Source organism: Neovison vison, chromosome 5, assembly GCF_020171115.1.
Source record: "Neovison vison isolate M4711 chromosome 5, ASM_NN_V1, whole genome shotgun sequence".
Lineage (NCBI taxonomy): Eukaryota > Metazoa > Chordata > Mammalia > Carnivora > Mustelidae > Neogale > Neogale vison.
Window position 1 is genome coordinate 38,980,099 of NC_058095.1, and position 14,810 is coordinate 38,994,908.

The following is a 14,810-nucleotide window of genomic DNA, read 5'->3' on the forward strand; positions in this document are numbered from 1 at the left end:
TTATGTCTACATCTCAGAGGCTGATGGAGAGCTTGTCCAAGTAAATCCATGGATTACCCTAAACCGAGAGGAAATGCAATAGAACAAAGGGGGAAAAAAGTTGAAAAGGGATTCCAATGTACGGATAGCTATGAGATTGAAATTAAAAAGATAAATGTAAATGTAATATGAAGTTAATTTTATTGTGGTTATTCATACAATGGAATTTTACATGACCACTAAAAATAATGTCAGATAATAATAACATAATAACATAAAAATGTTCATGATTATTTGGTTGTAAAAGGACATGACAATATTCATGGAAAACATTTTGAAAGATGTCCTAAAATGGCAATGCTGGGGCTCCTGGGGGGCTCAGTTGGTTAAATATTTGCCTTCAGCTCAGGTCATGGTCCACCTCAGGTCAGAGGATCCTGGGATGGAGCCTTGCCTTGGGCTCCCTGCTCCGTGGGGAGTCTGCTTTTCTCTCACCCTCTTCCCTTTTCCTCTGCTCTTGCTCTCTTTCTCTCAAGTAAATAAACATAGTTCTTTAAAAAATTTAAAAAAGAATGAAACCTGCCTTGCCCACCTCTTGATCTTGGGTTTTCCAGGTTCCAGAGCTGTGAGTAAGAAATTTGTGTTGTTTAAACCACTCAGTCGATGGTATTTTGTTATGGCAGCCTGAGCAGACTAACACAATGTTCATGGATCAGAAGATTCAATAGTGTTAAAATGTCAGTTTGGTGCACCTGGTTGGCTCAGTCACTGGAGCATGTGACTCTTGATCTCAGGGTTGTGAGTTCAAGCCCGACACTGGGTGTGGACCCTACTTACAAAAAAAAAAAAAAAAAAAAAAAAAAAAAAGATGTCAGTTCAAACCAGACTGACCTAGAGATTTAACAAAATTCATAATAAAATATCAGAAGGCATTTTTATAGAAATTGGCAAGCTGTTTCTAAAATTTATATGAAAATTCAAAGGACCTAGTGAGCCAAAACAGCATAGAAAAGAGCAAAGTTGGAAAACTTAAACTATGTGATTTCAAGACCTTATTATACAGCTACAGTAATCAAGACAGTGTGGGGCTGGTGTGAAGATAACTACATAGATCAATGGAACAAAATAGAAAGCCCGGAACTACACCAACGCATATGGAACCAACTGATTCTCAACAAAGCTGTCAAAGCATGTTGGGATTAAGAACTTTCATTCACCAAATGCCACTATCAAGAGAGTGTAAATCAGCATCCAGTCAGAAGACCAAAATGATACCAATTAACATGAGCAGAGATATTTAATATAAAGAAATAGAATACAAAGAAAAGGAAAAAGGTGGTCTAAAAGGGTAAAGGAGAGTGCTAAGATATAATAAGATATAATAAAGGTCATAAGTGCAGGAAGCAGCTATGACCTCAGGGTTGAGGGAAAAATGAACAAGGAGGGAATCTAAACACTTCGGGGTGCCTGGCTAGCTCAGTTGGTGGAGCATGTGACTCTTGATCTCAGGGTTGTGGGTTTGAGCCCTGTGTTGGGTGAAAAGATTACTTAAAAATAAAATCTTTTTTATTTTTAAAGATTTATTTACTTATTTGAGAGAGAGAGAGAGAGAGAGCGGGGGCATGTGTTGGGTGTGAAGGGGCAGAGGGAGAGGGAGAGAGGGAGAAGCAGACTCCCTGCTGAGTGTAGAGCCCGACACAGGGCTCAATCCCATGACCCTGAGATCATGACCTGAGCAGAAATCAAGAGTCAGATTAACTGACTGAGCCACCCAGGTGCCCCAGTTTTCTTCTTTTTAAGATTTTATGTTTGGAGCATCTGGGTAGCTCAGTCCATTAAGCATCTGACTCTTGATCTCAGCTCAGGTCTTGAGATCCAAGTCGTGAATTCAAGCCCTGCATTAGGCTCCTTGCTCAGCGGGGTGCCGTCTTCCCTCCCTCTCCCTCTGCCCCCCACTCACGTGCTTTCTTCTCTCTCTCTCTGAAATAAATAAATAAATCTTAAAAAAAAAAAAATCTTAGGGGCACCTGGGTGGCTCAGTGGGTTAAGCCTCTGCCTTCGGCTCAGGTCATGATCCCAGGGTCCTGGGATCAAGCCCCGTGTCGGGCTCTCTGCTCAGTGGGGAGCCTGCTTCCCCCCCCCTCTCTGCCTGCCTCTGTGCCTACTTGTGCTCTCTCTTTCTGTCAAATAAATAAATAAAATCTTTGGGGGGAAAAAAAAGCTTAGGAGGAGAGCACCCCCACCCACCCCATTAGGCTAAGATTCAGATCTCTGAAGAGGGGCATGGCTGCTTCAAGAATACTCTGTCAGCTACTGCAGGAACAAAGGGAATGGCTGGAAAGTATTCACCACCGTGGTAAACAAGCCCGGACTTTTGTACACTGCTCCGTTTGGTGTTCCATGCAAAAATATAACAACAGAAGAAAATAAGTAACTCTTCCTCTTCCATCCTTGCAGTGAGCCTCCAGTATCTTCTGCTGACAAAACACATCATCAAGCCAGCTGGCACAGGAGAAATATCATCTTCAGAGTCCAGTTCCAGAATCACCAAGCAGAGCAAAGCAATCACGAAGGTAGTAAATTTACAACTGGAACGAAAGTGAACAGGTAAGCTACAGAGAGTGGAAGAAAATATTTGTCATACGTAAGCTGTCAAAGGAGTCATATACAGAATACAGAAGGAACTCCTACAAATCAATACAGGAAAAAGACAGACAACCAAATACAAAAATAGGTGAAAGAATTGTACATTACTAAAGAAAATTTCTCAATAGTCAGTAAGTATATTAAAATGTCACTCTGGAGAGGTGCCTGGGTGGCTCAGTTGGTTAAGTGTCTGACTATTGTTCTTGGCTCAAGTCATGGTCTCAGGGTCATGGGGTCGAGCCTCGCATTGGGCTTACTGCTCGGCTTGTCTCCCTCTCTCTGCCCCTCCCCCCACTCTCTCTCTCAAATAAATAAATAAATAAATCTTTTAAAAAAATGTCATCCTAGAAATATAAATTAAAACCACAGTGTGATACTATTATACGCCCACCAGAATGGCTAAAATGGAAGAGTTCAGATATTGACTGTGTATCCAGTGACTTTGGTAAATTAGTTATTTATACTAATATTTCTTCTCTACATCTTTTTGGGGGTTCTATATACCCAATTATGTTGCCTGTGAATAATGGCAGTATGCTTTATGTATTTTGAAGCTCTGTTGTTAGCTGTACCAATACTGATGATTATGAATTTGCTCCTTTATTATTATGAAATGATCCTTACCCCTGGTAATATTCATGCTCTAAAATTTGTCTGGTATTTTATAGCAACTCCTGCATTCTTTTGTTTGTTTTAGTGTATCTTTTTCCGTGCTTTTACTTTTAAATTGTTCTTTATATTTAAAGTGGATTCCCTGTAGAGAGCATATAGTTGTGCCTTGCTTTCTTATCCAATCTGACAATCTCTGCCTTTTAATTGGGGTGCCTATTGATGTGTTAGATTTAAAAATACCATTTTGTGACTGGTTTTCTATTTGTGCCATCTATTCTTTGTTCCTCCCCTCCTTTCGCTTTTGTATGAAATAAGTATTCATTTTACGATTTCATTTTATCACATTTATTTGCTTATTAGCTAAACCTTTTTGTTCTTTTAGTGGTTGCTTTAGGATTTAAAATGTAGACGTTTAACTTATCACAGTTTACCTTCAAGAAATAATATACCACTTCACTTATGCTGAAAGAACCTTATACTACTAGCCTTCCATTTCTCTGCTCCTGGTCTTGGTGCTTTTGCTGTCATACATTTTACTTCTGCATATACTAGGAATCACAGCATGCATGTATCAGTTTTGCTTTAAACTATCAATTACCTTTTAAGGAGACCTAAATAATAATAAAACAAAACTTTTATATTTACTCACATCTTTGCTATTTCTGGGGCTCTTCCTTTCTGTATATTAAAATTTTCTTTTGATATAATTTTCATGCTGCCTGAAAAACCTACTTGAAGACTTCATTATCTTGGTGCTTGCTGGTGGTGACTTCTTTTGGCTGTCATATGTCTTAAAAGGTCCTTTTTTGTTTTTGTTTTTGTCTTTTTGAAAGATATTTTCTCTATGTATAGAAATCTAGGCTAGTAGTTTTTTTCCTAACAAAGATGTCACTCCACTATCTTCTCACTTGCATTGCTTATGATGAAAAGCCTGCTGTCATTCTTATTATCATTGTTCTGTATGGCATGTATCCTCCCACTGTCCCCCGCCCCAGCTGCTTTTAAGATTTTTTCTGTATTGCTGGTTTCAAGTATTGTGATTATGATATGGCTGGATGTAGTTTTCCTCACGTTTCTTATTCTTGGGGTTCATTTTCATTTGTCTTCTTGTATTTGTGGGTTTATAATTGTCATTAAATTTCAAAAAATCTTTAAAAAATTTCTTTAAAAGATTATTTATTTATTTATTTGACAGAGAGAGAGAGAGAGAGAGAGAGACAGCAAGAGAGGGAACACAAGTAGTGTGGGTGGGAGAGGGAGAAGCAGACTTCCCACCGAGCAGGGAACCTGACGCAAGGCTCAATCCCAGAACCCTGGGATCATGACCTGAGCCAAAGGCAGATGCTTAACGACTGAGCCCCCCAGGTGCCCCAAATTTGGAAAAATCTTAACCATTATTTCTTCAGACTCTTTTGTCCCTCTTTCTTCTCTTCTTGAATTTTAGTTACATGTATGTTTGATGTTATGCCACAGAGCACTAATACTGTTTTTACTGTTATATCTTTAAGTTCATTAATTTTTTTCTTCTGTGTAAGCCCACTCAGGTTTATTTTGCATCTCTAGAAGTTCAGTTGGGTCTTATAAAATATTTTCCATGTCTATCTTTATCATGATCACACTTTCCTTTACTTTCTTGGACATCGCAGTGGTAGCTATTTTAATATCCTGTCTACTAACTTTATCACTTGTTTCATTTCTGGATCTGTTTTTGGCACTTGGTGTTTCTCTTGGTTATGGATCATATATTACTTCTTCTTTTTATGCTTGGTTATTTTTTTTAGTTTTTCCCTCTACTATGCCCACATTTGATTCCCCAACATTTCAACCTATTGACCCTAATTTTGTTTTGCAGAGTTATGTAAACTTCATGTTACTGAGGCCTGTAGCACCTTTCTTCATAGCACTTTTCAACTTTTTAAATGCCACATTCACTTGTGTGATCATTTGGCCAAAGTCTGCTTTCTTCACCATACTCTCTCTATAATATAGACTCTAATAATAATCACAGCCATCATTATACCCCAGTGTAGCACACAGGTCTGGTGCACAGATGTTCTTCATAAGTATCTGTTGAATGAATCAATGAGTAAATGCTTGGGTTTAATGATTGGCACCAGTTAAGAATGCTGAATGCCACTCTGCTACCTGCCCTAAATTTGGATATCATAGTTTCATAGTTCAGCTCTTTGCCTTGAGACATGGCAGTCAGCAAAAGTATAAGAACTGTATTTGGATCCTGATTCAAGTACACAAAAAAAATATATGAGATAATCAGAAAAAGTTAAACATTAGCTTTTTCAGGTTGAGCATGGTATAGTGACAATGGTTTTAAAAAGACCTTATTTTTTGGGGTGCCTGGGTGGCTCAGTGGGTTAAGGCCTCTGCCTTTGGCTTGGGTCATGATCCCAGGGTCCTGGGATCGAGCCTCACATCGGGCTCTCTGCTCAGCATGGAGCCTGTTTCCCCTCTCTCTGTCTGCCTCTCTGCCTACTTGTGATCTCTGTCAAATGAATAAATAAAATCTTAAAAAAAAATAAAAATAAATAAATAAAAATAAAAGACCTTATTTCTTATATATGTATCTATAAATTATAATTGTATATAAATATATTATTATATATATGTATATGCTGAACTCTTTATGGGTGAAACTGTGTAATGTTTGGATTTGCTTCAAATTATTGGTGGGGAAGGAGGAAATGATGGGAGTGCAGGTGAAACAAGCTTGGCCATGGGTTAATAATTATTGAATCTGGGAAAAGGATAGATAGGTCTTATTATACTCCAAAATATTTCCTTAAAAACAGTTTCCTTTAAAAAAAAATCCAGCTGTTTGATTGGTTGAACCAAAGGTATGTGGACAAAGGTGGGACAGGGTGTTCCGGATGCGAGGGCTTCATGTTGGGAGGAAGTCAGCGGGTTCAGAGATCCAAGACCCTCCAAGCCACGTAGAGGCTGCCCAAGCAGGGCTGTCTTTGACAAGGTGGGTGGCTTCTGAAGGCAGCCTCCCTTTCTGTTAGCTTGCTTCCTTATGTATTTATTACCTAGTCCCTTCCCTTTTCCTACCCAGAGCAGCCATAATTAGTAGGCAAATTTCACAGGCCAACTCAAACCGGCTCCAAAAAAGGGCCCTTTAGCAACAATCCTCATTGCCTTGCTGCTTCGAGCTCACTTACCCAGGGCTCCCAGATGACTTGTGGATTCTTCCTTGACAGAGGTTGTTGGTGGTTTGAAACAGGAGCTCAGAGGAAGGGCTCAGGTGGTACTACTAGGGCTTCTGGTCTCATACCCACCTAGATAGGCCCCAATAGCCGCTCTGTGTCTTTAGGATTCAAGATATGAAAGCCAGTCCTTTCTGACTGGGGTGTGCCCTTTCTTGCGGGGGAGTTGCAGGGAGGGCACTCAGGAGCAGTGCTACTGAAGCCCAGCCCAGGCTCCTCTCGCTGTTCTCAGCGCATGGGTCTCAGACTTCCGCAGGTCTGGAGGGAATGATTTTTCCTGCTCAGACCCTCCTCCTCCATGAACGTGGGCCAGCCCATACCACCCTTCTGCAGGCTGCTGGCCCAGAATACAGAAGGGCCGTACTTCTGTAAGATCTGTAAGAAGGGTTGTACTTCCATAAGGACTCCTGTGTGTTTTAGGCAAATGAGGTCATCCAGTGGAAAATTTTATCTTCACTTCCTCTGGGCCCTCCTGTGTAAGCTGCAGTCTATATTTAGGTCTGCAGATTATATTGTGGTTGCTTCTGCCTCCCCCAACCCCCCAATATCCTCCTTCTTCGGAAGTGAAAGCTAAGAGAATGTTAGCATTTTGAGGAAGCAGAGGTGTGTTAATATGCTTGGAGTACCAGAATTTTCACATTACTAGACTACATTACAATGAAAAAAAAAAAAAAGAAAAAGAAAAAAGAAACAAACCCTGAAGAAATGATTTCCGTGTAAAACTTTTCATTGAGACGTTAATGCAAAAACTCTTGGGGGCATCTGGGTGGCTCAGTGGGTTAAAGCCTCGGCCTTTGGCCCAGGTCACAATCTCAGGGTCCTGGGATCAAGCCCTGCATTGGGCTCTCTGCTTCAGCAGGGAGCCTGCTTCCCCCTCTCTCTCTGCCTACTTGTAATCTCTCTCTGTGTGTCAAATAAATGAATAAAATCTTAAAAAAAAAATAAAGCAAAAACTCTTAATGGGTTTTTTAATTTGAAGGTCAGTAATTGTTTTTCATTTTGAAAGTGAAACAGCCCACTTACAAACTCTTGGAAAATACAAAACAAGTAAAAGATCTAGCCATGGTCCCATCACCCAAACACAAGCAGAAATACATTTTTGTCTATTTTATTCCACTCGTTTTTTTCTTTTTTAAACCTGTAGTCCCAATCATCTTGTGCTGGTGGTTGCAGGTCTAGTGTATACAGGTTTCTATGTAACTGTCCTTTCCACCTTTGTTGTAAAATGCCTCTGTGCTATCGTGTGCCTTTCTTAAAGAGGCACACTGCCAGATGGTTCCCTCGAAGATGCACATGGGTACTCTCTCTCCTCCCCTATAAATGGGCAGACGGGCTGTTTCCATTTCTACTGTTTTGTTTTTGCTGTTGTAAGTAACACCATAGCAAATATCTTTTTCTGTATTCGGAGCAGTTTCCTCAGGATCCAACTCCAGAAACGAGATTCCTGAGTCAAAGATGTTGGTTTTAAAAGATTTGCTTTTTAGGGACGCCTGGGTGGCGCAGTTGGTTGGACGACTGCCTTCAGCTCAGGGTGTGATCCTGGAGTCCCAGGATCGAGTCCCACATCAGGCTCCCAGCTCCATGTGGAGTCTGCTTCGCTCTCTGACCTTCTCCTCGCTCGTGCTCTCTCTCACTGTCTCTCTCTCTCAAATAAATAAATAAATAAAAATCTTTAAAAAAAAAAAAAAAGATTTGCTTTTTAAAGATTTTGTGTGAACTTACACTCCCACGGGAGATCTGATCGAATCTTTAAATTTTGAGTGACATCGTCCCACGTACCATACTTTCCAGAGTGATGATTTTCTTGTCCAGATACAAACTTTAAAGTTTCGGATACCTGTGACAATATCCCGTCCTCTTTCAAACCTTCTGGCTCTTTCTGAGAGATGTAAAGCAGTCTTGGGCACCACTATATGCTCACCGTCCTCCCTGGTTCTTCTCCCAGTCTCAGCGGAGGTCATTGGTGGTCATTCCTGTCTTTCCTCTCGGGGACCTGTCTAAAGGTCTTATATTAATTCAGAAACCAACTGCCTATGTGGGGCTCTGCTTTGTCTCCCCTTAAGTCTGTGGCCACGTTCAGGTTCCTTCTGCTTCTTCTCAGAGTCTGGTGGACCTGGAGGGATGAGCACTGAGTCAGGAGTTAAGGGCATGCTGCGGTTCACAGGTCAGCTCCTTCACTATCCCTCTGCCCCTAGGATAGGAAATGAAGCCGGTTGGATGTTTTGCCAACTTCAACTCCACCCCCTGCTTCTTTTGATACTAAGAGAGAAAGGAAAAAGTGAGATTAAAATATTTACAAGTATCTGATCTTCCCCCCGTCTTCCAGAAGGCACATAATAGAGAAAAGCAGACAGACATCTGTGAGCATTTAGAGAACGGAAAAAGAAACAAGCAGGTTTCAGCCGGAGCCCGTCAGGTGGTTGGCAGCAGCCGCTGAGGGTGGGGGAGTGGAGTGGGGGGCGGTGCAGTGGGGATGGAATTTCTGTCCTGATTGTATCGTTCGTTCTGGCCACCGGGGAGGGACAGCAGCTGTGGATGCAGGTGGGGAATGCTGTGGGGCTGAGGGAGGGCTCCTCAACTGTAATTCCACTTTACTTTGAGAGTGAGTGAACACCTCATGGCAAAAAGTTCTTCCACAGCAGAAATGTGGGGGTCTTGAAGATGCCAGAAAAACGAAGGTGGGAAAGAGGAGAGTGTACACTCTCTACCAAGTGAGGTAGAGAGGAGCACAGTGGGTCAGGGTAGGAGGCTGGGAAGTAAATGATGCTGGATGATGACGATAATGACCATGGCATTGAATGCCATGATGATAATGACCATGGCCACCATTTCTCAAGGGCTTATGTCCTGGGCACTCTCAAAACCACTTTCTATGGGTTAACTATGTACTCCTCACTACAAACTTATGTGGAAATGACCACTTTTGCCCTGATTAATGGATAAAGAAGCTGAGGAACAGCAAGAGGAGACCATGGGACTGATAGGTTGGGTCTGTGAATAAACAGGGGGCAACTAGATGAATCAGAGCCTGAAGGAATGGAAGAGAAAGGAGGAAGTGCTGGTGAGGATCTTTCTGGGTGTCCAGTCATCCAGGCCCCAAATCTGTGAGTCTCCCTGGGCCTCGCCTCTCTTCCCCCTCCCATTTTTCCTCAAATCTCCCTGCTGTCCAGTCCATGGCTCGGCACCAGCCCCACCACCCATCACTGAGCTCCCCGCGTCCTGTCTGGACTGTTGCATTCACTTCCCCACCGACGAGCCCCCTTCAGATTACTTACACAGAGGGTGGTCAGGAAAGGCTCTGTCTAATATAGAGTGTTCGGGAAAGACCTCTCTGCTAAGATAAACAGAGAGGGGATGGAGTGAGGGTAGGAGCTCTGTGGCGGCCTGGGGTCAGAGCATTTCAGGAAGAGAGAAAAGTAGGTGTAGAGGCCGAGTCAGAATCCTGTTCAGCACCCCGCAGCATTAGCAAGGAGGCCGGGGGCCTGAGTGAAGTGAATGTGGGGGTAGGACGTGAAGTTGGAGGAGAAGCTTTGAGTAAGATTGCACAAGGCCCTGTAGACCACTGAAATCTCTTCTTAGTGAGGAAAGAAACTTTTGGAGCATTTTCAGCAAAGGAATGACATGACTTCACTATTTTTTATTATTATTATTTTTTTAAATGAAAGACTCTCTCTGCTTCTTTCTTTCTTTATTTATTTTTATGGTTTTTATTTATTTGTTTAAAAGAGAGAGAGTGAGAGAGCATGACAGGACAGAGGGAGAGGGAGAAAGACTCCCCACTGAACTGGGAGCCTGATGTAGGGCCCGATCCCAGGACCCTGAGATCATGACTGGAGCTGAAGGCAGAGGCTTAACTGACTGAGCCACCCAGGCGCCCCAGCTCTCTCTGCTTTCATGTGGAAATTCCGGCAGGGGAACATGGGTAGAAAGTGGGAGACCAGCCAGGAGATGGTCATGGCCTGGACTGGAGGTAGTAGTGGAGAATTCAAGAAGTGGTCAGATTCTGGGTACATCGTGAAGGGAAGGCTGACTGGATTTGCTGGTGGACCGATGTCAAGTACAAAAGAAAGAGAGGCAGTAGGATTCCTTGAGCAGCTAGAAGTCTGAAGTTGCCATTTATTTGACGAGAAAGAGGGAGGAGAGGGAGTCAAGAGCTCCTCTTGGGCTTGTCAAGTTACATGATGCTAGGATCTCTAAGTGGGGTTGGTGAAGAGGCTGCTGGATGTGTGCATCCTGAGTTCAGGGACAGGGGGAGGCTGAGACGACAATGTGCCTTGTCAGTGTACAGCACTTAAAACACGGGGCTGGTGGGAGTCCTCTAGAGGGGAAGCAGAAAGAGGCCTGGACACAGAGCCTAGGAACGTGCCAACAAGCTGAGGCTGAGGTGATTGGCAAGGATGGGCCAGAGAGGAAGGAGGAGAAGAACCAGGGGTAAGTGGAAGGAAGAAGGTGTTGCAAGGGGCAGGCAGTGCTCCATCAGTGTCCCTGCTGCTAACGAGTGGAGCGCTGAGGCCTGAGGACGAAGCACTAGGCAGAGGCCACAGGTGCCCAGGTCAGGGGTGGGAGAGTGGCCTGAGTGGTGGGCGTGAACACCTGAGCCAGTGGGTTCCAGAGCTCGTGGAAGCAGAGGAAGCAGAGTTGTTAAGCATACTTCCAGAGATTTGAGTGGGGAGGCCAGCAGGAGGATGCTTTTTAAAATACATATATGGGAGATGTTTCAGCACGTTTGTGGTTCACAGATGTAACCCAGCAAAATGGTCAGAATCAATAATGCGGGTCAGCCTCTCCCCAAACATAACTTTTCTCCCCCTTTCTTCATTGCACAGCTTGGAGCACTGATCAATGTATTTAGTAATTGTTTGTGGTTGATGCTTCTGTGAATGTCTCTGGCATTTATTTCCCCTTTAGGCAAAGTTGTTTCCCTCAAATATGCCCATGGAACTAGATCAGATCCATTTAATGATGAAAGGCTTTGAAAAAACAAATCCCTGACTCTGGTCCATGGGATCCTCTCCGGGATTGTCTCATCACTGACTTGTGGCGGTGTCAGCTGAATCGGAAACAATAGTTACTATTATTGAAAGCTGTGTGCTTTACATGAATTACCTACTTCAAGCATCTCTGTGATATACAGAATATTGATGATCTCAGTTCAGTGATGAAGGAACTAAAGCTTCAGAAGTTAAACCATCTGTATGCCCAGGGCGTTGTGGAGCCAGATTTTATTTTAAAGCGATCTTTACACCTAACGTGGGCCTTGAACTTGCAGCCCTGAGTTCCAGACTCGCGAGTTCTACCCACGGAGCCAGCCTTCCAGGCACCCGCCAATCTCATACTAACCGGAGTGCCCTAGAGAAAGGTCCGGCTAGAGGGGCTGGTGCAGGCCCCCGCGGCTGCAGGTAGGGGCGGTGTAGAGGGGTGACAGCGTCTTTCTGCCGGCCTGAGCTGCGAGTGGGTCCCGCCAGGCGGCGGCACCGCTCCCCACTACCCGCTCCCCGCAGACGCAGCCCTCCCCCCGTGCTGCCCCGCTCCCAGCGGTAGGGCTGGGCGACGCCGGCGGGGCTCGGGCAGCAGGGGGCGCTCTCCTGTCACGAGAGGCGGCCAGGACAGGCCACAGCTCCAGTCTGCAGAGAAGCGGAGAGGAAAACAGCGGCCCAGCAGCCCTTCTGCCTACCAGCGCCCCCCCGACCCCCCCAGCAGGGCTTCCCGCCTCCTGGGCTCCTTCTCCAGCCGAACGTCTTGCTGTGCTGTTGGCCGAGCTATTTCACGGGGGCGGAAAGAACCGCTCCATGGAGATTTGTGAAAAATTTCTGCCCTGGTGAAAGGTCTGGGATACAGATGGGAGGTACTGGCCCTTTGCTAAGGGGTGTTGATGTTAAACTAGTGGGCGCGGACCAGCCAGCTGAGGCCCTTCCTAGGTCTGCTCCGGAGCCCAGTCATAGGTGTCTAGCCCAGCACCCAGAATGGTGAGCCTGTATGGGGTGCTAAGCTGGTACTCAGCAAACACTGGCTTTCCTCCCCACGTCCCTTTCTGAGCTCCCAGCCATCGAACTGCTGAAACCGAATTCCCATTTGGGAAAACAGATTCCCTTATCTGCAGGGATGCAGGAAAGATAGGAGGCACCATCCTGTGGTTTTGAAGTGAATGTCACAGGAAGAAGGGCACGAGAGGGAGCAGGTGCTGTTAACCCTTCCCCATCACCCTACAACCCTTCTCTGAGGACCCCGTGGCCATTTGCTGCTCTGGTGGTGGGGGAGGAGGGCCGGCCCCGGGGAGGGCCAGAATCCAACAGGAAGCCATGTGGCGGACGCCTCAGTCCTGGCGCCCACCACAGCTGTCAGCTGCTCCTGACTGCTCCTGCCCTGCCCAGAAGCGCCCCAGCCGTGGTGGGGGGCCCCGGGATGCAGCTGCTCCTGCCAACGCCGGGAGCATGCACTTCTTAGCCCTCTTGGCGACCCGCAGCCCCAGCCCAAGGAGCAAAGATGGGGGGGGGGGAGGAAGAACTGGATGCTCACCCTCTCAAAATGGTTCCAGATTTGGCTTGACTCTGTGGCCTCTTTGCCCCTGGCTTACTGATTAAGTCTGGCTTCCCCAGGGCAGCTGCTCCCTGGGAGTCCCGGAAGCATCTGCAGGGGCCGGGGTGGGGGGTGCTGGCGGGGGTCAGGAAGTAACCAGTGTCCTGGCAGTGCTCCAGACGCAAATCTAGCCCTCGGTTTGGAACCATTGGCCTTACCTCCCCACCGCCCCAATCTGCTCAGAATCGCAGGAACCACACTTGGAGGGGGATGGGAAACCCCCTCCCTGCTTCAGATTCTTCCCATTTCTCCCTTCGGAAGTGCCCGTTCCAGGCTGTTCAGATGTGTTTAGAGTGACAAATATTCTACCCCACATCAGCCGAGCATAAATGTACTTTCTGTGGGCTGGAGCTAAAGAAACACAAAAATCCAGTGTGCAACAAGTAAGGATCAATCGCCTGCAGAAGAGAGAACTAGAACAAGACCTAGAGGAGGCAGCCTCGCCCTCCAGGGCCTTGTAGTGTAGTTGAAGAGATGAGCGACTATGTAAGTCACAGTTTCAAGCGCCACAGAAGGGATGTCACAGCTCCCCGTGTGCCTAATTACCAAATGAATGGCTCCTACAGTAATTGCTCTCCTGGCCAGGGGAGAGAGGGGGTGCTCCAGGCCCACATGCTCAGGGTGGGCTGCACTGGGGCAAGTTTGCCGCGGGGTTAGGGGGTGGGGGGGTAGGGGGGTGGGGGGGTAGGGGGGTGGGTTGGGGCATGAAGGAGAGGCCTGGATTTGAATTGCTTCTGGAAGGCTGAGTACATCAGATATTATTAAAAGGATCCATGATGCTTTTTTGCTTTGGAAAAGGACTAGCTATCCTTTCTAGATTAGTGCCTGATTCCAGGGCACTGCCCCTCACATCTTCAGGGTGCCCAGGAAATGTAATTTGATAAATTAGAATGACCTTTTATGAGCACCTGCTCTGTGCCAATCATTGCAGGGGTAGGGGACATATTAAAAAAATTATTTCTGGTATTTACAATGAGGATTACTGGAAGATTATCCCCTACCCTAATCTATAGATGAAACAAATGGGGCTCAGAGAGTGTAGTTAGCTTGCCCAAGGTCAAGGAGCTAAGTCAGAACGCAGACAGGGTTTGAGAGGCTGGGATGTGAAAGGGACCCATTGAGTAACTGTTGCTGAGGACTTCCTCATGAGTGTCTAATTGGCTGTCTTCAAGAAGACCTGGTCTCTTGGAGCCCCTCTAAAACACTGCATGGATTGAGGAACCAGCTTTGATATTTTTTCCTTGTCTTTTTTTTTTTAGCATAAGGGAAGAGAAGCCCTAATAGATATCGTTACTGCTCAGAGAAACACAGCACTAGGGAGGAGAGTGCCTGGAGGTTTGGGAACTGGGCAAGGGTCTGAGCCAGACCTGCAGAGGGTGAGGATCTCTGTGACTCAGAGGCCCTGGGGGAAAATGAATGGACTCCTGCCTCCCCCACCTCAGGCTTCCTGTCTGTCCTGACACTCTTTTCCCTCTTTCTCTGCTATGGAGGTGATGCTGATAAGCTTGACCTCAGCTGCTGGAGGAAATGGAAACCTCAGCTCTTCAAGCCCCCTCCCCCCTCCTGCCCACTGGGCTTGAGCAGCAGAGCATGGGGCCAGGGGAAGGTGGCACCTGGTCCAGTTGCATACACAGGGCGTGCTCTGACCTGCTGGTTTGGTGGAGTGGGGTGTCAATCTCTCCCTTCCCTCTGCCCTGCTCTCCTGACTTTGTAGGAATGAAGTGATTAACTCTCATCTCCTACTCCCTTCAGCCATGGAATCTGATCCACTTGGCT